Below are 26,489 nucleotides of genomic sequence, written 5' to 3'. Positions count from 1 at the left end.
TTGCATTTGCATCTTAATTCAATGAACCCTGCCCAAAAAATATAGCTGCGTTCTTGTACAACTTGTATGCTGTTTTTTTCTGCACAGAATGGACTCCCTGCAAGCAGAGGAAGTCCCATCTTGCAAATGTCCAGCTTAGTCAACGGAGCTTGTGGAGATAAGGAACTTGGCCTACCAAGCTGAAAAGGTCCCTCCGTCCCCAATCTAGGTGCAAGATTGGCTCTGCCGGTGTGTTTGCACTGTGCCAACCTCCTCACTGCTTCCCTCTCCTGGTATGAAACAGCAATCCACCTGTTGGGAAGGGAGCCATAGCTCAGGAGCAGAGCATCAGCCTTGCATGTAGAAGGTCCCAAAGTCAATCCTTGGCATCTCCAGCTATGACAGAAAAAGACTCCAGGTCTGAAACCCTGGGGAGCCACTATCTGTCAATGTCAACAATACTAAGCTAGATAGCCCAAGGGTCTCAGTATGTCAGCTTCCTATACAGTCGTACTTCGGGTTACGAACACCTCGGGTTACAAACAACTCGGGTTACGAACTGCGCAAACCCGGAAGTATTTTCGGCCCCATGCGCGGTTTGCGCATGCACAAAGCGCGAAAATAGCGCTTTGCGCATGCGCAAAATGGCGGTTCGGGTTACGAACTTTTCGGGTTACGAACTGCGACCCGGAATGGATCGTGTTCGTAACCCGAGGTACTACTGTATTACTATACTCTGCCCCATCTGGCAAGCCATTTCTGGTTGTGCGTATTCTAAAGTTCAACCTTTAGTTAATGCATGGCAAAAATAAGGTCCAGTGCACCTCATCAGCATGTCAAATGAACTCCCTGGAACATGCACCAGAATTTTCCTGCGACGTGCAAGAGCTACACTATAGCTATGCAGGGGTTCGGTGCAGAAGCGTTTCCTGAAGATGTAGAGGTTGCTAGCCAGCAATATAATGTATTTCCTCTAGTAGGCTAACAAAAGTTCATCATAATTCTATCGTCCTTAGCCTCTAATCACTGTGACCATCAGTGTTCCTTAAAACATTGCATCCTAATCCTTGCTGAGAACTTTTCTTTGCCAGTTTGGAGATTATCAATATATTAGATTAGAAAAAAAATATTGATAAATGTAAGAGTAATCATAGCCTAGGCATTTGGGAGATGCTCTAATGTAAGGCTAGGCTCATTATTCAGGCTGATGGTCAATGACATTTAATGGCTTGTATTTCATGGGCTCTGATAGTGCACAACAATGCTTGCTGTATTAAAAAGTCTTCAAATTTCTCCTTGCAAGTTTAGAGCCTTGCTACCACACAATTATGTATGCAAACTGGGTCCTTTAAAGTATTTTATTTGCCATGCACACCAAAAATAGAATATTCTTCCCAAAAAATATACAGCTTGCCAAGAATTTTTTTTCTTTCACAGGCTTATTCACTGGCAGGTGGCTAATTAGTACTAATTATTTCTCTATAGCATTTTCTGTTTTAATGTTTTGTAAGCTGCTTAGGCATGATGAGATGAGAAAGGATATACATTTTGAAATAAGCATATTAAGACATGCAATGTGCTTTTCAGTCTTTTTAGTGCTACAGCCTTCACGGCAAACCCATGTGACAGATCACTTATATTATTCCCATGCTGCAAATACGGAGGGGAAGATTGAGAGTGCATGACTTGCTGAAGATCACACAGTGGCCTCATTTGCACATAGCAGTAAGCCGTGCTCAGAAATAAACCATGACAGTGTGTATGCTGCTCAATTGCTCCTTCTCTGCTAGGACCAGCCCTACCATTAGGCAAAGTGAAGTGACTGCACTACAGACCCAAAATGTCTCCTGAAGAAACATAAGAAGAACCTGCTGGACCAGGTCGGTGGCCCATTTAGTCCAGCACTCTGCTGTCTCAGTAGACAACAAGAGGCCTATGGGAAGCCTACAATCAGGATCTGAGCACAATAGCCTTCTCCCTTCCTATGTTTTCCATCAGCTGGTATTAAGAAGCATACAGCCTCTGCCAGCATGTGGCCGCCAAACACAGCAGCCACTGATCACCTTATCCATAAATTTGTCTAAACCTCTGTTAAAGCCATCCAAGATGGCGGCCATCACTGCCTCTTGTGGCAGTAGGTGCACTGTGTGAAGACATGCTGTCTGTCCTGTCGGCCACAGTGCTAGACTTAGCATCACGTGCAAAGCAGTCTTGGTGGCTTGTTCCTCCCCGACAACCACAAACAGTTAAAGCCAAGAACAAACCTTGCTGGCTTGCTCTTGTGGTTTGTTTAAGAGAGGAACAAAGTATGAGCACTAGCTGACAGGTAACACGCGTCGTTCGTTTCTCCTGGAGGCAGGGCAGGGCAGCGGATCAATGTGCACCAATCGTGGGAAGTGACTGTTTATTTCTGACTCTGATTTATCTTTATGCGCAAGCCAGGCCGAGGAGAGCAACGGCCACAAATTATGCAACAAACACATCTGGTGTCCTCCTAACAGTGGAGAAGTGTTTCTTGCAGCAAACACATAAAGTGTGACAAAGGACATATGCATAAGTATTATTAAGCACTCGTGTGCATGGAACTAGGGGCATGTTTGTTTATTTCGAACCCTGTTTTTCTTTGACAAAACTAAAGGGGGACTACATGGAGTGGCCAGCTTGCCACCCTCAAGGCACTGAACAGACCCAGAACCTTCACAAGGGTGTGGTGTCACATGCCTGGAACCACGCAGTTGCCATCCGAACATATTGCTGTGGAGCTGCCCTAAGGTTAGAGTCTACATAATATTTGAACCCAGGCCTGCTGAACATCACGGGCAATGCTTTGTTCCGCTGGGTGACATTTGTCCTGGTTAGAAGTGTGTGACTACTACCCCTTTTAGGACATGGTCAGATAACATGCTGGGGCAACATGGAATTTCTGTCTAGTCACTAAAGAAGAATGTATCCTAAGTAGAGTGAGGATTTGACAGACGTGCTGAAGCCACAAACCTTATCATCAAGCCTGCCCATGAGGCAAATTGATGCAGCTGCCTCGGGTGGCAGAATCCCACGGGAAGCTCTCCTGCAGGCGCACCGTCTCCTCCTCCTCCTCCTCCTCCTCCTCCTCCTCCTCCTCCTCCTCCTCCTCCTCCTCCTCCTTCTTCTTCTTCTTCTTCTTCTTCTTCTTCTTCTTCTTCTTCTTCAGATGCAGTGGTGGTGGCAGCTTCCAGTGATGCCTTGTGAAAATGCAACAAGATCTTGCGAGATCTTTCCGGCAAGATCACTTCACTTCAAAAACTGAAGATCCGGACACAAAAGTTGTTGAGCTTTTCTTTCTCTCCCTCCCCAAAGTGATAGGCAAAACTAGTTTTTATTTATTTGAGGGGAAAACTTGGCTAGATGTTAATATTGGGTGTATTTATTTATTTACTTTTTTATTTAAAAAATGCATTTTCATAATTTGTTTTCATAGAGCTTTGCAAATCCATATAGACACTCTCAATTTTAAAAGACTACCAATATCTTCTTTGCTTGGGATTCCAGCAGAAAGCCTTGACACTATTTTTTTCCCCTTTAAAAGTCTTATTTTAATTCATTCCCGTGTTTCCAAAAAAGGAAAAACATTCAAGATGACTAATGAAAGTAAAAATCAGACAGCTTTGGGGGTTGGCTTGAGAGTACCGTAAGTCATGATTAGAATTGTTGTTGGAATCCGTCTGTCTCAGGAGATAAAGAGTGCGTCTTCCGGGGTGAAATCAAGCCACTGGGGAGTTACAGCACCTGCTGTGGTTGTAGAGACTGAAAAAGCTGGGACAGGTGAAGGAGTATGGTTGTGCTGATGCAAATGTACCATGGCATTTCTTCTTTCTGAGCTTCTCCAGGTGGTCATTCCTCTGCTGGTCATTGCTGAGGTTATACAACCGGGCTGAGTAAACCCAGTGAATTCCAGTGGATTAACTAAGCATGACTAAGACTGGACCTAACCTTTAAAATTCACCAGTAATGGCATTAAAACAATAAAACCCACAAAACAATAAAAGCCACTAAATCCAATCACCATATTTAGTGTCCCTGCCCCTTAGATACATTAAAAAACTTTATTTTATGAGAGAAGGTCATTATGTCATTGTGAACTTTGAAGCCGAGTGTGTACATGTAAACTGAGCTGTGAAAATATGTAGACATACAGACCAGTAACATGCAATCCACTGAACTGGGTCGTTTTGGAGACAGGAACAGAGAGGGCAAGGTAATTCGGCTACATCTCCCTCTTTTGTCTTGTCAAGCACTTAGACAAAAGGCATTTTGTTCCATGAGGGGATGGAGCCTCCAATTTAACCTGTAGGAAAGAATAGGTTGCAATGCCTTTTCCCACCTGTTGGGTCTAAAACAGCCACCCCATCTTGATGCCTTCCAGATGCAATTGTGCTACAGCTTCCATCATCCCTGACTATTGACCATGCTGGCTGGAGCGAAAGGGAGCTAGTCCACAATATCTGGAGGGCACCAGGTTGGGTAAAGCTATTTGAAATAGTTGGATGAAAATCCCTGTAGAAATCTACCTAGTCTGTGACTAGATAACACAGCAGGTGACTAGGAGAGCCGGTAAGTTTGTGCCAGCATTATTTTACTGCTCGACAGATCAGATGTTTGTGAGCAGGCTGTCTGGTTTTAATGGATTACTATTTATCATTCTCTCATAATAATAATAATAAAAGCCCACTCTTACCCTGTCTGTAAGCAGGGTTGTTTCTATCCATTGCTTGACGAGAACCAGCTCTTTAGGCTCAGCAAATGAGAGACCCAGGAGTGGGGTAGATGGCAGCATTACTGCTTTCTCCCCTTTTTAATGCTTTCTTTCTTGTCTCTCCCAGCAGAAAGCTACATCTGAACATTAATGGCCACAATCAGTTTGGGTTCATTTCACTTGGCAGGTGGGCCATTAATTGAAATATGAAATAGGAATTCTGAAGATCTATTTTTAATCTGCCCCTCAGGCAGACTTTGATGTGTTTCCAAGTATTTTGGCTAGACTGCTATAATGGACTCGCATCACAGCCATTTTCCTCTGTTCAAAGGCACATCACAAACAAACACAAAACCACACACACACACACAGGCACACAACTTGTCAGCAATTCAGCATTTATCTACACAAGGTAATTCTGTGGTTTATTTTTAATTTGCCTTAAATGACAGCAGAAAATGTATAACTATAGATAGGCTTAGTTTATTAGCCCATGCAACAACTCTGAAAAAAGTGTATTGTCAAAAGAAGGAAACATTTAGAGGGATAAAGGAAAGGAACAAATGAAATCCTTCAGACAAAGTGGGATGCCAGGGATGGCTCAATAGAAAAGTATTGAGGGAATGGAAGGCAAATGGGAAAGGAAACCTAGAGCTCATCCTCTCAGAATCTCTTATTTTAAAGCTTCTCAAATATTATCTTAATACATCACAATAATATTCATATCCTAAAAATATTTCCTTAGAAATGGTCTGAAGCTCAACATCAAAAAAACCAAGATCATGGTCACTGGTCCCATCACCTCCTGGCAAATAGAAGGGGAAGAAATGGAGGCAATGAGAGATTTTACTTTCTTGGGCTCCTTGGTCACTGCAGATGGTGATAGCAGTCACGAAATTAAAAGACTCCTGCTTCTTGGGAGAAAAGCAATGACAAACCTAGACAGCATCTTAAAAAGCAGAGACATCACCTTGCCGACAAAGTTCCATATAGTTAAAGCTATGGTTTTCCCAGTAGTGATGTATGGAAGTGAGAGCTGGACCATAAAGAAGGCTGATCACCGATGAATTGATGCTTTTGAATTATGGTGCTGGAGGAGACTCTTGAGAGTCTCATGGACTGCAAGAAGATCAAACCTATCCAATTCTTAAAGAAATCAGCCCTGAGTGCTCATCGGAAGGACAGATCCTGTAGCTGAGGCTCTAATACTTTGGCCACCTCATGAGAAGAGAAGACTCCCTGGAAAAGATGTTGGGAAAGATTGAAGGCACAAGGAGAAGGGGACGATAGAGGATAAGATGGTTGGACAGTGTTCTCGAAGCTACGAACATGAGTTTGACCAAACTGCGGGAGGCAGTGGAAGACAGGAGTGCCTGGCGTGCTATGGTCCATGGGGTCACGAAGAGTCGGACACGACTAAACGACTAAACAACGCTGATATTAGTAAGATTTCTATTCTGCTGAGTTTGTTATAGGATTGTATCTTTGCAGCATGATCTTGTGTGGGTCTACGCAAAAGGAAGCTGCACCAAGTTGAGTGGACCTATTCCTAAGTAAGTGGGTATAGAATTGTATCTTTCACTTAAATCCTTATTCAAGTTTCTAGGTTTTTCTGAGTACTGGTAGTTTTATAAAATTTATGTATGTTCTCAATGTACTGCTAAAGATTGATCCACTTACTCAAAAACACTGACCCTGGGGAGTAGTTTGGAACCCAATTCCCCCAATTTTCTGGTTTATCTCTGTATTGGTTTAACCCAAATTTACAGTGGGGGAGAAGTGAAACTGGTGTTGTCTGAGAGTGATGTCATGTGGACCATGCAAGTTAAATAGGAAGGCAAACAGATACAATCACACAATAAACTACTGTCTGGACAAGCCTTCAGATAATTCAGCCTGCAGGTTAGGACAGACTTTTACAGCTTGCATGCCACATGTCACCACAAGCCAAGTGTGGTGGTCCATCAGACTTTAATTCAACTAATGTTTTTGCTTCCCTTCTGAGAGTTTTAAAAACAAGGTGTTACCTGGAAGCTGGTAGATCGCAGGGATAGTTGGTAGACTGCTTTCAGCTTAACGGATCTGGATTGTTTATTATTTATTTTCAAAATGTATACCCTGCTTTTCCCCTCCAACATAGGAGTTGGTAAAAGTGGCTTACAAATAGAAATAATCTAACCATTCAAGCATAAGTTACTGGACTAAATACAGCAGCAAAACACAAATAGTAGCACCTACATTCAATTATGTATGGAATTGCTGGCAATATGCAAATAAAGAGGAAGATCATCTAATCTCTTGGGGAAGGGATATGGGGTGCCACCACTGAGAGGACCCTCTTGCCCATTGTCACCAAACCTTATCTCAGAAGGTGCATACAAGAGGGGTGCAAAAGGTGTGTGTCTGTCTGTCTGTCTGTCTGTCTGTCTGTGTGTGTTTGTGATTGTTATTCATTTTTATAATCAGGAACAGTAAAGAATAATACAGGCAATAATTTAAAATAAAATAACATTAGTAAATAAGCACAGACAGTACATTCTTTATAGTTAGCATAAAAAGGAGTCACATCAAACATGTAAAGAATTAAAAGACACCGCTAACAAAATACCCTTTATTTATTTTGCAGGGGAAGTGAGCTGTTCAGTCAACAGACAGACGCTTATAGAGCTCCATGAGTTTCTCCTTATTCTATTAACCACAACATTAAAAAGGCTGTGGGAGGCAATCATTATCATATTCATAAGCAATAAAGTTGTCCTAGACTGACAGAAATTGTCTTTACTCTTTCGACTTCCAGAAGATCTCAATTTATACGTTAATTTTTGTAGTAGGGCTACTTCCCTACTACCAGTAAAAAAATAGCTGTCCCAACAGCTGATGTTTAATGAAAAGATGGGCTCTCATAACTTCAGGTAACTCAGTCCCAAGCTGCTTAGGGTATTCCATTCAATGGTGAGGCTTCTCTGAAACTTAACTTTGATGCTAGAAGCTCTTGAGATAAATCTTGACAGTTGAAGGGCTTGGCCTCAAGGCAGGCCAGTTTTCAAATGGAAATACTAAATTTAGCAATCCATAAGCACTTGGCATTAAAGAAGACAAAGAGCCAACAGTGATTGGTTCATTTAGATTGCCAGTCTTGTCTGGCAGAATTTATTTTGCACATATCAGCCATAATGCACTTTGTCATTGATTTGAGAAATGAATTGCCCTGCATGAAGCTATCCAGGTTTTCTGAAGTTTTTTTTTTTAAGGCTGCAAGAGAGCTATATAAGATATATTTGCTAGTGGCAATTTCATTCCGGTACAATGAAGGAGGTCCCTCCTAACAACTTGCACGTTTTTGCCAAGGCCCATTGAGTTCACCAATCACTTGTATGGATGAACTTTAATAAAAATGGCCAAGAGTTTCCCCCTATTTCTCTAGCTCTAATCTTGCAGCAGAAGCATTATGGCATCATCTGTCCAGACATAATAGATTTGGTGGGAACCTTGCTAGAGAAAGCAAAGGTCGTTGACTTTGGAAAATATTTGTTGATTTTGGAAATACAGTAGCAAGATGTTCGTGCTGGTCACTTTTAAATGAGTATCTGAGCACTTATGTGTTAAAGACCAATCTTTAAAGCAGATGTGGGAGAACCTTTGACCTTCCAGGTGTTGCAGAACTACAACTCCATCAGCTCTAGCAAGCATGGCCCATGGCCAGAGATGATGGGATTTATAGTTCAGCAACATCCAAAATGCCAAAGGATTCCCACACCTGCTTTAAAGAGTTTTTAAAAATAATAGAACTCTGTGGCTTTGGTGATGATGGAAAATTGCATCCAGATGCAACAACAATGTCATCATGGATATTATTCATAATCAATTACCCATCATGCAGCCACCTTTAGTCACAGTGTATAAACCTCAGTAAGATAAAGCAGTTGCAGACTTGATGTTGAATGGAAGGTCTTTTATTCTGGAAGGAATCTAACATTGTGCAAGTTGACTTTTGCTTGCGTAACAGGGCTTCACCTTCCTCCCCCCCCCCGCCAAAATGCACCCCCAAAATCTCCTTGGGGGGGTCCCTCAAGCCTCCGGAGCAGATTTTGAGGGCATGTGTGTGTAGGTGGGTGCCCTGTATTTTATAAACTGAGTTCCATTCTGTACATGCACTGAGTGCCTTGTTCTAAGTACGCTTATACAACTCTGTTCTTAGCAAGCTGCAGAAAATGGATGTCTCCTCCCCAATGCTTCCTGTCAGGGTTTTTGTTAGGGACCATAAACCCTTGGTCTTTTGTCCTAAGCCCCAGATCGCCTATTCCTTTACCTCTTTTTTATTTTTAAAAAATATATAGGAGACCATTCCATCCTGTATCACTTCACTAAGCCACAAAGGTTTAAAAACCTTTAAGCCTATGAACACACTTAAATAAGACCATAAGACATTTAAGCCATAAGCTGAAAAAACACTCATGGTTTGGTCTTTCGGTAAACTCCTTAATGGTGATCTTTTGACAGCTAGAATGCTATTGCTCTGCTAGACCCATACTTTGATAGAAAATTTCATAACCCTTCACCACATACCAGTTTCCAGCTCTATAATTAACACTTCTTCTTCAGAGGAACATGGGACATCTCCTTGTGTAAACCAAAATGTGATCAAAATGTGCACCCTTGCTCCCCAGATTAGAGCCCTTCATGCAAAGGGATGTGAAAATCTTTCAATTTTGGTTCCTCACAGAATTGATTTACCATTAGCTGTAAACCACAGGACAGATCTTGGCTACAGCCCATGGCTATCCTGGAGAGAGCTAAACCACAAAACCAGGTATAAATGACAGGCTAAACCGAACTATGGCTTAGCTCAGCTCAACAGCAGAACAACTAGGGAGGGAGGGGGGGGAAGTGGCTGCAACTTCCTCTCCAGGAGCCTGCATGTTGATGCAAAGCCATGGATTGGCTTAGTGTGATGTGCAAACCAGGCCACAACTCTGAAAAGAATCCTTAATCTGATGTCCCAGTCCTTGATATGTTTCACAACAACCACAGAAGAACAGCTAAAACAGAACACTGCTCTGGAATAAGCCTCTGCAGCATAGACAGAAGCACACGTGCTACTTCACTGTTGTGCGAGAAAGTCGTTTGGGAATTAACCACAAATTGAGAGTAGCTGGGCTGCTAGAATATTCATAAGAACATTGAACAGCTTTTATGCAAGATGGGCCATATGGTAGGCTTCTGCACCTTCCACAGATATAAACACACACTTCCAACCTCATAAGCAAGCACGTGTTGCTGGTCGCTTTCCAGCAAAAGAACCTCAGAGAACTGCACAAATCTGTGCCTGCACTGTGTCATTTGGTAGCCTTAGGTGGGAGTCAGCTAAGGGTAGACCCACTGAATTTAATGAGTATGACTAAGATCCATTCATTTCATTGTGTCTACTCTGAATAGAACTTAGTTGACTACCACCTTTGCCAATGTGCTATCTTCCAGATGTCGGTGGAGTCTAATACCCATTAGAGAATGTTGGAGATGGTAGCTGTCTCATCCAGCAACATCCATAGCTGCCAAGTTATCCCTTTTTTAAGGGATTTTCCCTTATGCTGAATAGGCTTCCTCGCGAGAAAAGGGAAAACTTGGCAGCTATGAGCAACATCTGAGAGACACAATGGTGGTGACCCTTGATGGATGATGTAAAAAAAACCCTCCAAGTAGTGTTTAATTTAGCCCTAAGTTGTCGACGGAGCTCAGAACTGGGAAGCAACGATTTCTCCTTCCCTCATAGGGAGGCTTTTTGTTTTTTGTTTATTTTGGCAGGGGTGGGGTGCTGGCCAAGTACTTGCAAAGCCTTACATAACACAATACCGTAGTATGTGACAGGCACCCCCAAACTTCGGCCCTCCAGATGTTTTGGACTACAAGTCCCATCTTTCCCGACCACTGGCCCTGTTAGCTAGGGATCATGGGAGTTGTAGGCCAAAACATCTGGAGGGCTGCAGTTTGGGGGTGCCTGGTATGTGAGCTAATGCCATACTGGGGAACTTTGCCACTTCAGGCATGTTTCTGGTGCACTGATTGTCACAGAGAGCCTTGAAAAGCGAGTCAGTGCATCTGATGAGTGCAAGAAGCACATGCCCAATGGAACACTCCCGCATTCAAAATTAATTCATTTTATCCACTGTATGGATATTATAATATTTATTTATTGCATCCATATATTACTTTTTTCCTCCAAGTTCAGGGTGGGGTACATGGTTCTCTCCCTCCTCAATTTAGCCGCACAAACAACCCTGTGAGGTAGGTTATGCTGAGAGGCAGTGACTAACCCATGGTCATCCAGTGAACTTCATGGCTGAGCGGGGATTTGAACCCTGGTCTCCCAAGTCCTAGTCCAACCACTAGGCCACGCTGCAGGGAGACTGCTTAGAAGCAATAATGATATAATTCAATGGTATGAAGTGAGTCAGGGTAAGCAGAGAGGACAGGCTGATCCCATATTTGCAGTTTAGTCTAACATTGCTATCCTTTGTTCACTGGAGCATCCAGACTACTCCATTGCCAATGAATTGCATTCCACAGCTTCTCCTCCCATGATTCAACCAATAGATCTGCCATTATTTATTTCAAAGAACCTCAAGAGCTTTTTATTTGTGCTGGCATTTGGTAGTTGTGTCGATCCAAAATGCAGGGCATTAGCAGCTATGTCTAACTTTTCTCCATGCCTGCAGAGAAGATATATTTTGCTTGCTTCTTAGTGCCCTGGGCCATTGACATCTAGAAACTTAAAAATAAATAAATACATGCATTATGCATTTTCTTGCCTGTTCAGATGTGACAAGGAAGTGGCATGTGGGGCATCACCAAAATCCCGTGCATAAAAAAGAAAGAAAGAAAGCACTGAGAGGCCAATAAGAAGCAACATAATTACACTAGAAGTGATAAAGATTTTCCTAACTTACAACATTGTTTGAAATGTGCATTTAAAACAGGACCTATCTTCTCCTTTAGGGTATTTCAATGATTGCTCATTTCAGATTTGCCACATTAACTTTTCAGCATCATATAAGCCTGATAGGGTACATCTTTGTTTCCTTATTTCTTTTCTATTAGTCGGTATCATTCATCACGCTGATAAAAACTTGTAATGGCTGTTTCTCTCCTGCTTTTCTTTGCGTTATAAAAGCCCTAGGGCTAATTAAGGCACCGATCCTGAAACAAAGCTCTTTAAACTTTATTGCCAGGAACAGTCAGATTGAATTGGCAGTATAGTGAAGTGTGCGTGTGCCTGTTTACAAGGTCAGGTTGCTACCAAAACTTTTTATTCTTTGTTATATAATAATGCATTAATCTGGAGGGGGAAAGTGTACCCCCAACAGATAAGATACAAAAAACCCTGCTCTTGTTGCCCACCCCATCCATCCCACCTCTCGCCATAGCACTGGTATCTTATGAATCTGATATCCTTTGGTCTTAAGGTGGAAGGCAAAGAATGGATTGTGATGGGTAGCCATCATAATTTCCATTGGGGGTGGGTCGTGGCTCACTGGTAGAGCATCTGCTTTGCATGCAGAAGGTGCCAGGTTCAATCCCTGGCATCTCCAGGTAGGCCTGGGAGAGAATCCTGCCTGAAACCCTATAGAGCCGCTGCTGCCATTTAGTATAGACCAGGCTTTCTCAACCTCAGCCCTCCAGATGTTTTTGGCCTACAACTCCCATGATCCCTAGCTAGCAGGACCAGTGGTCAGGGATGATGGGGATTATAGCCTCAAAACATTTGGAGGGCTGAGGTTGAGGAAGCTTGGTTTAGACAGTACTAAGCTAGATAGGCCAATATCTCACTTGGGATAAGGCAGTTTCCTATGTTCCTGGGATTCACTGCCTTTGCTCTCCCTGGACATGCAGGGCTCTTTGCTTACTCGGGAAGCAGCAGTGAGGAATGTGTGGGGCTGATTCCCAGACGTCCAAGGGAAATGACAGCACACACTGACACTATCTCAGGCAGCACAATCAACTCTCTGTCTTTAGTTCTAAGTTAAAGGGCCAGGGGGTCTGAAGGCTGAAGATTAACCCAGAGAGCTGAGCCTACAACCTGTCATAGCCTCTCTCATGTACAAGCTGCCTCAGTATTGTGTAGTTTCTTCTCAGGCTTTCATCTAGGAGCAATGGGGAAAACCCCAAGGGAGCGGAATGACCAGTGTAGTGGAAGGCAGGGCACAGGAAAGTGCTGCTCTGGGATGTTTTTCAGGCGTGATGGTGCCAGCTGCTGAAGCATTGGGGTGATGATTGATCAACCCTCCTTGATCTGGCAGATGAGGGAGGTGAAAATGAAGCAGAGAGCAGGAGTGGGGAACCTTTGGCCCTCCAGGTGTTGCTGGCCTGGGATAATGGGTGTTGTAGTTTAGCAAAATCTGCCTGAGCACAGAGGAAACTGGAGAATAAGTAAGAAAAACAAGCAGAGACTGCATATGTCTTTTCTTTTAAGGGGTTCCTACTTTACACTGTTTAAATGATAACACTTGCATTCGTTTTGTTTGCATTTGGTTGTTTGCATTTCTAATTAAAAAACTGAAATTGCATTTCATCTGGCTGAATATATTTTGTTAAATCTCAGTGTGTTTTGCAAGTTGAACCTATGCAGTCACTTCAAAGGTGAATTTATTTTGCTTGCTTGCTTCCAGGAAACAATATGCATAAGACTGGAGTCATGATGATCTTAATAAGTTGGGCATTATGCCACATGCTGCTGCTGTTGATGATATAATAATGGATCAACACAGATGTCTGCATTTTTGGATTCTCTTTGGGGGTATGACTGTGGGAGCTGTCACGATGAGTCCTGTACTTCAACATTTACCGTTACACCACTGGGAGTGACAAATTGCAGGCTGAGCTAAAGCTAGTTGGAGAAAAGCTTTGTGCATTTAAGTGAGTCCCAGTGCGGCTGCTGGTGTAGTTGCAGTGTCAGGCAAAAAAGTCATTAGATCTGCAACCCTATGCCTACTTACCAGGGGGGAAGTGAGCCACATTGAACTAAACCAGGCTTACTTCTGATGCTTGCAATGTATAGACTTGCAGTGTTGGAGAGCATAGTGATGCAGTTGCTTTAAGAAAACACATGTGGAAATTCAATAACCATTTTAATTGTGTATATGTGCATGCAGGATTATTTTTAGCGTGCAGGATGGATGGATGGCTTCTTTGAATTCCGTATAGTTACTTGCATTTCATTGGAAATGTATTTAAAAAATTGGAATGTAATGAACTTGAAACAAATTCTCCCAAAGTGCATGTACTTTAGATAACTCATTATTTTTATTGAGGCAGAATTCCAAACATTTGACAGTTGGCTCGTGAAACAGGGCAGTTTTGCATTCAGTGTTGGGGGCTCATTTTCTCCCTGGTGGTGCTCTCTGCCATGCACAGAAGTGCCTAAGGGAAAGAAAATATCCAGTTCTATTTTTAGCCGCACACCTTGGAATACCTTGCCAACAAAAAGCAGCCCAGTAGCATTTTCAAATCATAGCTTCAGTTAAGCTAGAAAATAACAGGTCTCTTTCATTTTGCCACCTGGCTTTTCTTCTGAATTGGAGCCAAAAGAGGCTTAGCACAGCAATCCTAAACATGATTACTCAGAATTAAGCCTCTCTGAGTTGTATGGCTGCTGATCCAACTGTCCATCCAGCTTTATCAAAATGTTACTCGTTAAAGGCTATTAATTACACATTATTTATATGATTCATTTTGCAGGTCTGAGAATCACTCCCACATCTGCATACAGATTGTATCTGTATAGAAGTCTGATCTCACACCCTTGTGAATTCACTTTTGAGGAAGGCTCATGGCAAGTTCTTAAATCCACACCTGCCATTTGATGCCTGCAAGATCAAGTGGCAAATATGCAGTGTAACACGGCTGGCGTAGTCCCATGGTACTAAACTGGAAACCGAGAAGAAAAAAGTACTAGAAGAAAGGGAAATCCTCTAGTGGCAGAGGCACATTTTTTTTGCACACCCGTCTTCTGAACTCTGCCACTCTGAGCTGATGATTTCCTTATTTTCCAGCCTCACCTATCAAGGATCAACAGGGACACCACCATGTTCCTCCCACAGCTAGTACTGAAACCCATACCATTTTTAAAATAAATAAATAAATAAATTACTCTGTAGTAATTACTCTGGAAGGATGCACCTGCTGCTTTCCAGGAAAACCATCATGGCAAGGGGATAGAGAGCAACGTGGCCCCAAGCTATAGGCTATGGATGGAACAACTGCTGTAATGCTTGCTTTCTACTCTCCCTACTCGCTTTTAACATATGTGCAACACTTTCAAAATGGTAGGTGCTTTATGATGACAATACGAATCACTACCAGAAAGCTTGCTGGGGCAGAGTTTGAACTTTTTCTTTTCACAGCGAGTTAAACCATCTCCCAGTTGGGGAACAGGGCCTCTCCACCGCTTGAGGAATGGCAGGCAGTGCCTTTTCCATTTACCGGTAGGTAGACTGCAGTAATCCATATGTTCTCTCGAGGCACGGTGCAATCTAGCTCTCCATTGACTTCACGTCACACGGGGACGCAGCACTGCCCGGTTGGGATCGCCCCCGCTCTATTTAATCACCTAAATGTACAGTATAGAGAGAATAATGCCTAAAAGCACGTGACCCTGGATTATCCCCAGGTCACCACGACGCCCCCGACGTCTCGCCCCACTGACCCACTAAATGCCGCCTCCGCCGCTCTCGCCTGCCAGGCTGAGGACCTGGCAATCTCTTCGGTGTGTGTGTGCGTGCGTGTACCTGCCTCGCTCTCGTCAGACGAGCTCCATTTGCCCAGCGCCCTCCCACAGCAACAGCAGCCGTCTCTGGAAGGCGTCGGGCATTGTGAACGTTGACCCGACTGAAAGTTGAGCAGAGGGTCAGCGCTCCTCCTCCTCCTCCTCAGCGCACGTCTGAACGCGGCGACTCCCGTTATCGAAGGCGACACGGTGCAGCGTGAGGGGGCCCGGTGAGTGGAGAGGGAGAAGAAAGCAGGCAGGACAGCGGCGAGAGAGCAAGCAGGAGGGGCTGGCTAAGCTGCGGGCCGGGGAATCCTCTCAGGGGGGCGAGAAAGGTGCCTGCAGCCTCGGCTGGCTTTCTTCCCCGCCGAGAGCCCGGAATGCCTCCTCCCTCGCCATTTGGCCGCCGCCAGCAGCGCCTGTGGTGTTGAGCCTCGCCGAGCTGGGCTCATGCGCATTGCCGGCGATGCTCGCGCGCTGCCCTCTCCGGCGCCACTTCTGCTCCTCCTCTCGCTGCTGCTGCTGTTTCTCTCTCTCTCTCCTCCTCGCCTGTGTGAGGGACTCCCTGAACTAGAAGCTGCTCGCTCTGGGGCTGCCTCTTTCTCTCTCTCTGCGCCTCCCTTGCCACCAGGAAGCCTTTTTTTGTGTTTGTTCTTTGCGACGTATTGGTTCTTCCCCCCCCCCATTGCGCTTTCCCACGCGCACCACCTCCCTGCCCGCCGGCCGGTGCTCCCCATTCTTCTCTTCTAAGCCAAGCTGAGGAGAGGGAAAGTGGGGCGCTGTGGGCTCGACGCCGCTGCCAGGACCAGCTCGTTTGGACTCGGCGCCTCAGCCGGCTGCCTTTCGGAGCGTGGGGTCCTCCTCAGCTTTCGCGCTGCAGTGCGCGAAGCCGCCAGCGGGGGCGCGCCACCTGGAAGGATCCGAAAAAGCTCGAAAGAGGGACGACTCTGCTGCCACTGTCCGGGGGACCTGCCTCTCTGGTAAGTGGAGAGAAAAAAGGGTCGCAGCCTTGATTGTGTGATGCGGGAGAAACTGCAACGCTGAACTCTTCCCGGAAAGCCGAAAGTGTAGTGGGGAGAGGAGGAGGTGGTGTTGGTGGTGCCTGGCTGCGGATATCCAGCAGTGTGCACTCTGCAGATGCTCAGAGGCACGGCTTTTATGCCCGACGATGGTTTGGCAGACGTGACTCTGTCCGTGAATATAGGGACCCAGAATTGGATCTGCTGAAATTAAATAAAACAGGTGCAAGGTGGGAATGGGAGAGAATGTCAACTTTCAGGGGTAGGCTGAGCTCCTAAATAGAGGGTGGAAGGGGCAGCGGGCGCACACATGCCCGGAAGCGGTTTGTCCGTGGCGGTGGATAAAGAGCAGTAATCTGAAAGAGAGACGGGAGAGGGGGCACAAATAGCCTGGGAATAACAGACTGATAAAAGATCCATAATCTACTTCATTCCTAAAGGATCTCACGGATTTGCCATTTCTGCTGCGTGAGAATGTTTATAAACCAGTGATTCGGGGACTGCTGCTTTTAGGCTGTGATTCAAAGAGCAGGTGCAGCCTTATCCTAGTTACACTTTCTCCCACGATATTAAGCAGCATTTGCGGTCCCAAGTCAGCCTGCCTAGGGCTGCAGCGGCATTACAGTACTTGGGTTGAAGAAAGTTCCATGGAAATAACTGCGACAGCTTGCAAGTTAGAAGTGTTTTAGGATTGTGCTGCTGCTGGGTAATCGACATCAGCTTGCGTTTGTGGTAGCAGCAGGCTGTGTGTGACGATGTGTAGTGGTTTTATGTTCCTTCTCAGCTCGCTGGGTGGTCTGGGGCAAATCTCAGTTTAAATTAAAGCGAAGGAAGGGATAAATGAGATAAGAATTGTAAACATGCTTGTGGCTGAGAGGCACTCTGGAATGTGGAATAATAATATTGCAGTGAGAGGGGCAGCTGGAGTCTAGGGGAGAGAAACAGGCTGCAAAGCTATTTCCATTTACCAGGAATTCAACTCAGGGAGGCTTACTTTTGAGTAGGCATGTATAGGATTCCACTGGATGAGAGGCATGCATGGCACAATATCTACAGAAACTAGCTGACGGTGGCCAACCTCAGATCACTTGGTCTCATAGTCTCTGTTTTTGTTTAGGTGCCAAAAATAAGCATCCAAATTCTAAAATCAGATTGCATCCTTTAAGCTTTCCAAGTTCGCATTCTTATTTGGAAGTAGCGAACAAGAGAGGTCCAGCAGTGGTAGTTATGCATTGGGGTTTCAGCTGTTTGAGAGCAGATTTTGTCTGTGATCTCATGCAATGCAATCAGCTTCAATGGAACTATCTCTGAGTAGTTTGTCGGTTGCGATAAAAGCAGCTGGGATCTATAGTGACATTTAAACTGGGAAGTTGTGATGGGGTGGAGACTTCATTAGTAAGGAGGAAAACCCTTACTGACGGGAGAAAGGGAGCGTGTGATGAGAATAAGTGGGTGTACATAGCCAGCCTGTGCAATTTATTCTAGCACTGTGGGATTATTCACTTCCAGATTATCTGATCATAGATCATGTGGCACCTAATGGATTGCTGCCAAGTCTGAATAACCAGTTGCAAAGGAGCTCTCTTTGTTCGGGTGTTTTCTATACCAGTCTCTTCCATTTTACATTTTTGTTAACTAATCCCAAGCAAAAGTGTGCTCGGGATTTTGGGATGGTGGAGAAATTTGATTCAGTTTGCATTCAAAAGCAAATTTGCCCAATTTCTAAAACAATATGCAAACTGAAACACCACAATCCTTCCAAATTTGTATCATTTGTGTTGTGGGGTGGCCGAGATCGGATGATGCAGAGTTAGGGTGGGGAGTTTGCTGAGGACCCAGGGGAGGGCTCCAGGAGGGACCAGAGATCTCCTAGAATTGGGACAACTTGATACCGGTAGTGAGGTTTTTTTTGGGGGGGGGGGAGTCCCTTCAACTTGGTCTCTCACCTTACCTGACTCCATGATGAGAGCCGCCTTCTCCTCCGTCCCCATCTTCCTCTTCACAGCTGTCAGCGTTTTGGTGCCTGTTGTGCCACCTACCCTGGTGCTGTCAGATGCTCACCCATTTCTCAGGGGGCAGAGACACCAAGAGATACCAGAGAAGGAGAGAACAGATGGTTCCACCTACTAGGCATAGGGAGAGATTGTAAAAACACTTGCTGCACTAGGTTGAGCCTGCCCCATTCCTCTATATGGGATAGCAAGGGTGTGTTTCAGTGCTGGATCAACATCTGAAACTTGGGGAGTTATATATTTGTTGTTGAAATCAGTTGTGTGTATTGCCTGAAGTGCCATAAGCTAGTGATTTGAATATTTACTGCAGCAGTCTGAACATCACACAGAATCCTCCTTTGAGCCTTCATTCTTCAGCAAGGACAATTTGTACTTCTTTAAATTTTGCAATGCATCTTTCCAGCCATATGCACAAAAATGCGTATACCGCGGTGTGCAAATAAATGCACAGCATTGTGAGTTTAAGGGATGGGGATAGGCTGTATGTCTGTCCAATTTCTGGATCCAGCAGAGACTCAAATTGCTAAGCAAGTTTATTGGTAATGCCCCAAGTATGGTTCATTAAGGTAACAAAGGAAGTGGCTCTGTGCCAAAGGACAAATGGGGGGGGGGGACTCCAATCCCTCAAACGTCTGTTAGTTAGAATGAGAGAGTTGAGTTGTGTGTGTGTGAACTAGAAGCTGCAGGCTGGGCAGCTGAGAAGCAGAGCCATTCCTGATTTCTGTTTGAATCCAAGGTTGTGACTGTGGGTGAAGTCTCTGTTGTCCCTCATTCTGAGGAAACCAAAGCCTAGGTAAGCTGGAACCCCTGGAATCCTACACCACTTGGAGATTGGAGCAGCATGCAGCAATATATTAATGAATTTTTAATGCATTATGTTAGGGAAAATGCATATACTGTACAAATATATAGTGAAAAAAAATTATTGCAAAAATGCTGAGAAATTTTCATTAGAAGTTGGGTGGGTTTTTTTCTTTAAAAAAAATGAAGCTGATGAGGAAATCTGGAGAACTGGACTTAAGACTGGAAAAACGAGAATCTGAGAGAAACAGAAATCGACCTGTTTTGTCCATCCCTAATTAGGATTTCCATTTCCTACTCAATCCAAATTAGTGTGCACACTTGGAACTTGACACAGATTAAAGCATCGCATCATGGCTTGCACTTCTAACCGTGGTTGTGTGTGTTGTATGCACTGAGCCAGTGAGCTGATGGAAAGATACATTTGCCATGTATTGACCATCATCTGTTTGTATCTAACCAGCACATGTAGTTGCTGCTAGGAAGCATTTCCACTTTCTCTCTCAGCTGCATTCCCTCACATGTTTCTTTCCAAGGTTAAGTTCCATCAGGCGCAGCAGGGGATTGCCACTGGAAGGATGTTGCTCCTCTCTGTGTGCAGACTACAGTTGTAGAGCCACTTTCCCTTCCGATGTGGAGGCATATGTGTGCATGTGGAGGCCTCCATGGTAAATAATCCCACTGTTATTTGAGGGACTTAGAAACTCATGCAACGGAAAAGCTTTTCAGCTGCACCACACTAATAGACCTAATTATCTATACACACAGCCAGTGATTTATAAGTGGTTGAACTGTAATGCTTTGAATAGTAGAGTTCTTTGACCTTTCATTCTGATCTGTCACCCAGGGATCTGGCTTTAAGCACAGTAATAGATCATCAGTGATGCTGAATACTTGAACTGATTAAATATGTAACACTGAGCAACTGAACAACAAAAGCAGGAAAACACTTGCTTCTTGTTATATATATTTTTAATTTAAAAAATACATTTTGTAGTTCATGCCACAGCATCATTTTGATCTGCTTGGGGTTTCTCTCTGTGTGTGTGGGTTTGTTTGTTTTTTCATCTTATGGAATATTATTTGCTATTTCCACTTGTTAATGGTGAAAGTCTTATGAGTACACTTTAATAACCTTGTATCACATTGGGATTCTGCCAATGCAAAGTGTTCTCAGGATAACAGCCCTGGGACCAATCAAACATAGTGGTGAAGTAGTGGTAGAATACTATCACGAAACTGCACCTCTAAGGATGCACGAGGGTTCTTTTCACGTGTACCTCCTGCAGCCTAGTCTTTTGCAGCGACTTATGTGGTCAAGCAATTCAAAACATCACACTTGAAATATTGGTTTCCATAGCATTGCAAGCAACTCTTCTTAGGATCAGGACAGTGTTCCCCTTTACTGTACAGTGGTACCTCTGGGTACAAACTTAATTAGTTCCGGAGGTACGTTCTCAACTGGAAACCGTTCTTAACCTGAGGTGCTAATGGGGCCTCCTGCTGTGTGTGCGCCTTTGGCACCAGATTTCTGCTCGCATCCCAGGGCAAAGTTCGCAACCAGGAGCATCTACTTCCGGGTTAGCAGAGCTCGTAAGCATTCGTAAGGAGAACGGTTCGTAACCAGAGGTATTACTGTACTCAGCCGAAGACATGCTGCATCAAATTCTGCTGCAGTTTTGTTGTTGCCATAGTGTTTTAGCAATACCTTTTAAAGCTTCTCTTGCCTAAGCAGGAATGTATTTTGGAGAATGTCCAATGTCTTTAAAAACTCTACATTTTATTTATTTATTTAATGTTTGTCATTACGATTAATATGTATATTGAAAAAAGTGGTCCCAGAAGATTTTTTTTCTAGCGGTCTATAACCATACATACCTTGTTCTAGTCAGTAATAAAATAGAACTAAAAAATGGAGGAAAGAAAACATTTCCAATGTGAAGCCAATTATTCCTATGGTTTACAAGTCCACACACTTCAGGAAAACACAATATTAAACGGATATAAGTCTTGGTTACTTTCAGCCCTGTAAGCAGAATTGGCTACACCTGAAGTTCTAGAATTTAAACACCTGAGTCCTAAATGTTCCCATCACAGCATTGCTGTGCAACCAGCTGTCAATAGATCTTGCAAAGAATGTGAGCCAAAGTAAGTCACAAGAACTGCTTGCATGACTAAAAAGCTAGAAAGATCTTTTTAATCCTAAAAATGCACATAAATGGTTTTCTCTAATTCCTTTTGTAAAAAAATAAAAATCATATAATGAAAAATTAATCTGCAGCCTAGTTCTTAATGCATCTCAAAACCCAGTGCTCTGCATAAATCTAATTGCAAGGCGTTTTAATGACAATGTGGGGGCAGGGGCTGGGTTAGTTCCTGCATCAGTTTCCCAAGGACTCCATTAAGTAACCTAAGCTCCACATTTAACCAGCCATTAAAATGATTTTAATTTGGTAGACGGCACCATCTGGAGTCTGCCTTTTAAGGGGAAAACAATTCATAATGTAAGGAAAAATATTAAGAGAGTTGTGATTTTGTTTTGCTCCAAAAAGAGGCTTCCACTGAAATCTCTTTATTGGCCGTGGGTGGTATTCAGGTGCTGTTTGTTCCCAGGAGATCACACCATCCACACACCAGAATGTTAAGTAAACCTGGACACTAAAACGATTGGAAAATTGCAATAGGAAATTTTCTTTCTTGATTTTTTCAATTAGAAGTGGCAGACAACAGTTTCTTTAGGCTGCACTTAAAAGAAGCCGGTGCATCATTTTGCTCATTTTAGGGGAAGTTGGTTCAAAACAGGTGAATTTAGGACCTCAGCTCATGATCAGTAGTCAAGTTTCCTTGAAGTCCGCATAGCTATCATTGCAGGCTTTTTTTTTCTGAGTGTTCTTTTTACTTGGCAACATGTTTATGATATTTGGCATATGCTTTATTTTAGTCAATAATAAAATAAAAGTTTGGAGAAAAGAGAGGAAAATATTTTCCATGTGAAGCCACAGAAATCTTTTTGTTTGTTTGTTTACGAGTCCATGTACTTCAGGACAACACGATTATAGGTGCCAAGTTCTGGATTGAAAAATCCGGGATCAGTAGCACCGTGGCACCGGAAGTCACTTCTACGCATTCCCGGACATGCGAAGAAGCGATGTCCGATGCTGCTGTGCCCATTTCCAAAATGTCCACAGTGCCAGAAGTCGGTTCTACACACTTCCGGACATGCGTAGAAGTGACTTCTGGCGCTGCAGACATTTTGGAAATGGGCACAGCAGCATCGGACATCGCTTCTACGCATGTCTGGAAGTGCGTAGAAGCAACTTCTGGTGCCAGTGAGGCACCAGAAGAACATGGCTGCTGGCAGGAGCTCCGTAATCTGGGGGAATACAGGGTATTTTGCCATTTGGGACACCTGCGGGAAACTGAAAGAAAATACAGGGGTTTCCCAGGGAAAATGGGGTACTTGGCATTTATGAACACTATATTAAACTGAGATAATTCTTGGTCACTTTTATCCTCGTAAGCTTACTTTAACTGAAAGTCATTGCCACAAGTGTTTCTTTTTAAATACATTGTTTAGAATTGAAATTCCTTCACTGACATATAGGAGTTGGAAATGTTTTTGGTCTGTTGAGTAGCTTTTAGATGATAAATTAGTAAAATAAGTGCACACAATGCAAATTCTCAGTCAAGCTTTGTTTCCTGAGGATCTGAAAAAAGGCACAAATAAAAAGAGACTGCTGGATCAGGCCAATGACCCATTTAGTCTAGCATCCTGTTCTCATAGAGGCCAACCAGATGCCTGGGGGAAACTTACATTTTAAGCATAAGCAAATGTTACTTTCACAGTCCAGAGGTTTCTCAGTATGACTTCCTATACTTACCACCCTCAGAAGTCTGTGAATATGCAGCAGGGCTAGGGAATATTTCTCACTCAGCAACCCAGACCTTCATCTCCCCTCAACTCTGCAGACGTGCTTTGATGGGTAGGCAGGGGTACAGACTGGTCAATCATCTGATTTTATGATGATGTCAGGTGATTGACACCTGTCAAATCTAGTTGTGGGTGCTTGGGAAGTATTGTGCAAGAGGCTTTGCTAGCCCTGTGCTTGGCACTTGGGAAGTGCTTTGAAGATAAAATAATTCATCTCTCTGCAGACCTTGATGTTTTGAGTGCAAATCCCACTTATAGGTGATGCAGACTGGTGGCAAGCTGGGCCAGAATGTGTCTGACCGCATGCCCTCTGAACCCTTGCCCTTCTTGGCTGATTAAAGCTATCAGAGGTGGGGTTGGTGATTGACCAGACTGGTGGCCACTTGAGTAACTTCAGGTGAAAATCCATGAAGAATAGAGGTTCAGTGTAAATTGCTTTATTGTAAGAGCTTCCCTCCCTCTCACCAACTGTGCAGAAGATGCTGCTTTAAAAGTTGCCCGGGATTTATATTGTTGTAACAGAAGGATGCAGGAAAGCACATTGTTTGCCTTTCAGGCTATATGTATATACTGGAAGAAAATCTGTTTGTTTTATTTTAAGCTTTCTCCACTTCTTCATTCTGTGTATTGCAGGGCCTGTGTGTTCTTCAAGAGTCTCAAGTCTCAGACTTTACTTGTAGTCAGCTCCACTGATTAATTGGGATGCAAATTTTAATCTGTGATTAAAACTTCTGTCAATTAATTAAACTGACTGAAGTTTGGAGGCCTGGTGATCTGTACTACAAGGCAGTTTGTGCAAACTCCTTGTTCCAAATATAGATATTTTACAAACCACTCTTTCTGTTCTTAACTCTAGGAATTGGTGCCTCAGATCAGGAGTGAATGGGGGTTCCAAGCTGATACTTAATCCAGACAAGATGGAGGTCCATACAAGAATGTTGTTGATCTAGGTGAGGTAGTACTTCTCCAAAAGAGCAGAATAATACTCATTGGTTCATCATGTTCCCCGAATACTTAGATAGCTGCTGTGGTTAGGAGTGCATTTTATCAACTTTGGCTGATATGCCAGCTGCATAGCTGCCAAGTCTCCCGTTTTCCGCGGGAAACCCCCAGATTTTAATCTGTTTCCCACTGTTATCCTGAATAGAAAAAAATCCCAGAAATCCCCTGGATTTCCTACCTGCCAGGCAGGCTCCATTTCAGGTGCTGCTCTGCCCATATCTGGGCACCAGAAATCAGGCAGCGCCGGGACCGGAAGTTGCTTCTACGCATGTCCATACATGCGTAGAAGCAACTTCCGGTGCTGCGCCGCTGCTGATCCCACATTTTTCAACGGGAGACTTGGCAGCTATGGCCAGCTGCAGCCTTTGGAGAAGACAGACTTCGCTTGAGCAAAGCATCCATGCTTTAGTTACTGTATATCCATGCTTGATTACTATAATGCACTCTATGTGGGTCTGCTTTTGAAGATAGCATGGAAGATGGTGCAAAAGATAGTTGTTATACTTTTGTCTGGTGCTTGCAGGTCAGAGAATATAACTCCAATCTTATATCCAGTCATACATCAGCTCCACTATTTGCTTCTAGGCCCAGTTCAAAATGCTGATTTAAAGCCCTAAACAGTTTAGGACTGGGTTACTTTTGAGACCTCTTTCTCCTATATAAACGGGAAGGACAAGCCCTTTATTTCTGGCAGCGGTGTGACACTGGAATGGTTTCCCAAATGAAATTTGCCAGTTTGCCTCTTTGTGTGTCTTTCACTAGTAAGAACTTTTATTCTTACTAGTTTTTTTCTTACCCTTACTGCTAGAAGGGTGTGTGTGTGTTGGTTGTATTATGTTCTTTGTTTTTAGAAGCTGGCTGCTGTACCTGCATTTTTATTGATCTTGCTGTATGCCAATCTGGGCACCTTTTTGATGGATGAGATATAACAAATTAATTTTATTTACTTCTTAATTTTTTAAAATTAGAAGAATTTCATGCATAAAAGTTTTGCCAAAAAAATCATAAAAACCTTTTATTCTCAATTCCAAATTTGTTTTATTACAAAATAACTAGCAGCAGATGATTATCTCTTCTGATCAACTATCCTGAGTATTAACCAAGGAAGCTTCTTACGAAAGCTTGTTAAAAGTCTGTATGTATCAGTAATTCCAATTATGCACACATTAGCCAGTTTAGAAATGGAGAAAGCACTTACAGCTCTATTCAGAATGTGAGCTTCTAAATTATGTATGGTCTATTATTTTTCCCCCAAGGAAAAACTCAGGTTGCCTTGGGTGCTTTGCCTTGTCAGATAAGGGCTAGAAAAGACTTGGATCCCGATAACGTTGTGATACAGATAAGAATTTTTAGTGTCAGTGGCATTGTCAAATCCTATATAGGCTTCCCTGACAGCCTGAGACTGTATATAAAATGGCACTTGTGTATGGTGATCCTTCAGCCTTTCATGTTTCCCTTTTGTGTAGATAAGCTTTCAAATCTCCATCCTCAGTGTCAGCCAATGATAGCTTTACATATAATCTGACTTCCTGGAATAAAGATACAAACATGATTTAAAAACCCATTTGTTTGTGACAAAGGAAACACAGATATTTGTAACAAAATGCATAGACCACAGCCTGCCATCCATTTGGTTTAAGTGCTGACTTGTAAGCACCTTGGGTACCATTAATTTCATTGGGACTATTTGGGCATAAATGCTCGTAGATGATGATGGCACTATAATGGTAATGGGAACATGTCACACTTCACAGTCAGTCAAGGCTTATAGTTGGACCATCGCAGTATGGCAGTGGTTGCAGAACCTATGGTCCCCTAGCAAGTGGATTGTGGTGCATGTGTGTATGTATGCAAAAGGCTGGAACTGGGGAGGAGGAAACCGTGTGTGTGTGTGTGAAAAGGGGGTGTGAGTTAATGCAGCAGCATTTGAAAAGAACTCTAAGCCACTTTGGTAACTGGAATAGCCTCTAAAGTAGAACGTGCATTTCAGAGAAATCTTTGGGAACACAGAAGAAAATAGAGACAACACCATAGACTGTTTCTCGTTACATTTATATGACACCAATTCCATTGGCTCCCAGTTTGTTTCTGGAACCAGTTCTGATTCTCACCTTTTAAAGCTCTAAAAGATTTGCAGTTTGGATACCTCCAGAACCACCTCCCATCACATGAGCCTGTACCCTCTCATTATGGTCCTTGGGGATGGTCCTGCTCCATGTGCCTGCGCTGTGTGAAGTGAGGAGCATAGAGACAC

General features: G+C 43.5%; 1 protein-coding gene and 1 long non-coding RNA gene across 12 annotated transcripts in view; one reads left to right on the top strand and one right to left on the bottom strand.

The window, feature by feature from the left end:
* Positions 1-13,986: 13,986 nt before the first annotated feature.
* LOC132592540 (uncharacterized) lies at positions 13,987-16,099 on the bottom strand. 2 transcript variants are annotated; one of them, XR_009558002.2, is made up of 3 exons: positions 15,493-16,099; positions 15,188-15,314; positions 13,987-14,125 (listed from the first exon to the last, which is right to left on the bottom strand). It is a non-coding gene; the product is annotated as an uncharacterized LOC132592540 (long non-coding RNA). The 2 variants fall into 2 exon arrangements; XR_015951528.1 differs by having other exon boundaries at positions 15,497-15,981.
* Positions 15,977-26,489, top strand: part of PAG1 (phosphoprotein membrane anchor with glycosphingolipid microdomains 1) — a 109,790-nt gene continuing 99,277 nt past the window's right edge. For 8 of the 10 annotated variants that reach the window (XM_035126035.3, XM_088675659.1, XM_060277730.2 and 5 more), the window contains exon 1: positions 16,250-16,450. The gene's annotated coding sequence lies outside the window, so the exon portion shown is untranslated. Of the gene's footprint in view, positions 16,451-24,089; positions 24,184-26,489 lie in introns of all 10 variants that reach the window. The other 2 variants (XM_088675662.1, XM_088675661.1) reach the window with 2 other exon arrangements.

Source organism: Zootoca vivipara, chromosome 8 (assembly GCF_965207765.1).
Source record: "Zootoca vivipara chromosome 8, rZooViv2.hap1.1, whole genome shotgun sequence".
NCBI lineage: Eukaryota > Metazoa > Chordata > Lepidosauria > Squamata > Lacertidae > Zootoca > Zootoca vivipara.
Note: the sequence above shows the minus strand (reverse complement) of the source record. Positions and strands in the feature narration are given on the sequence as shown.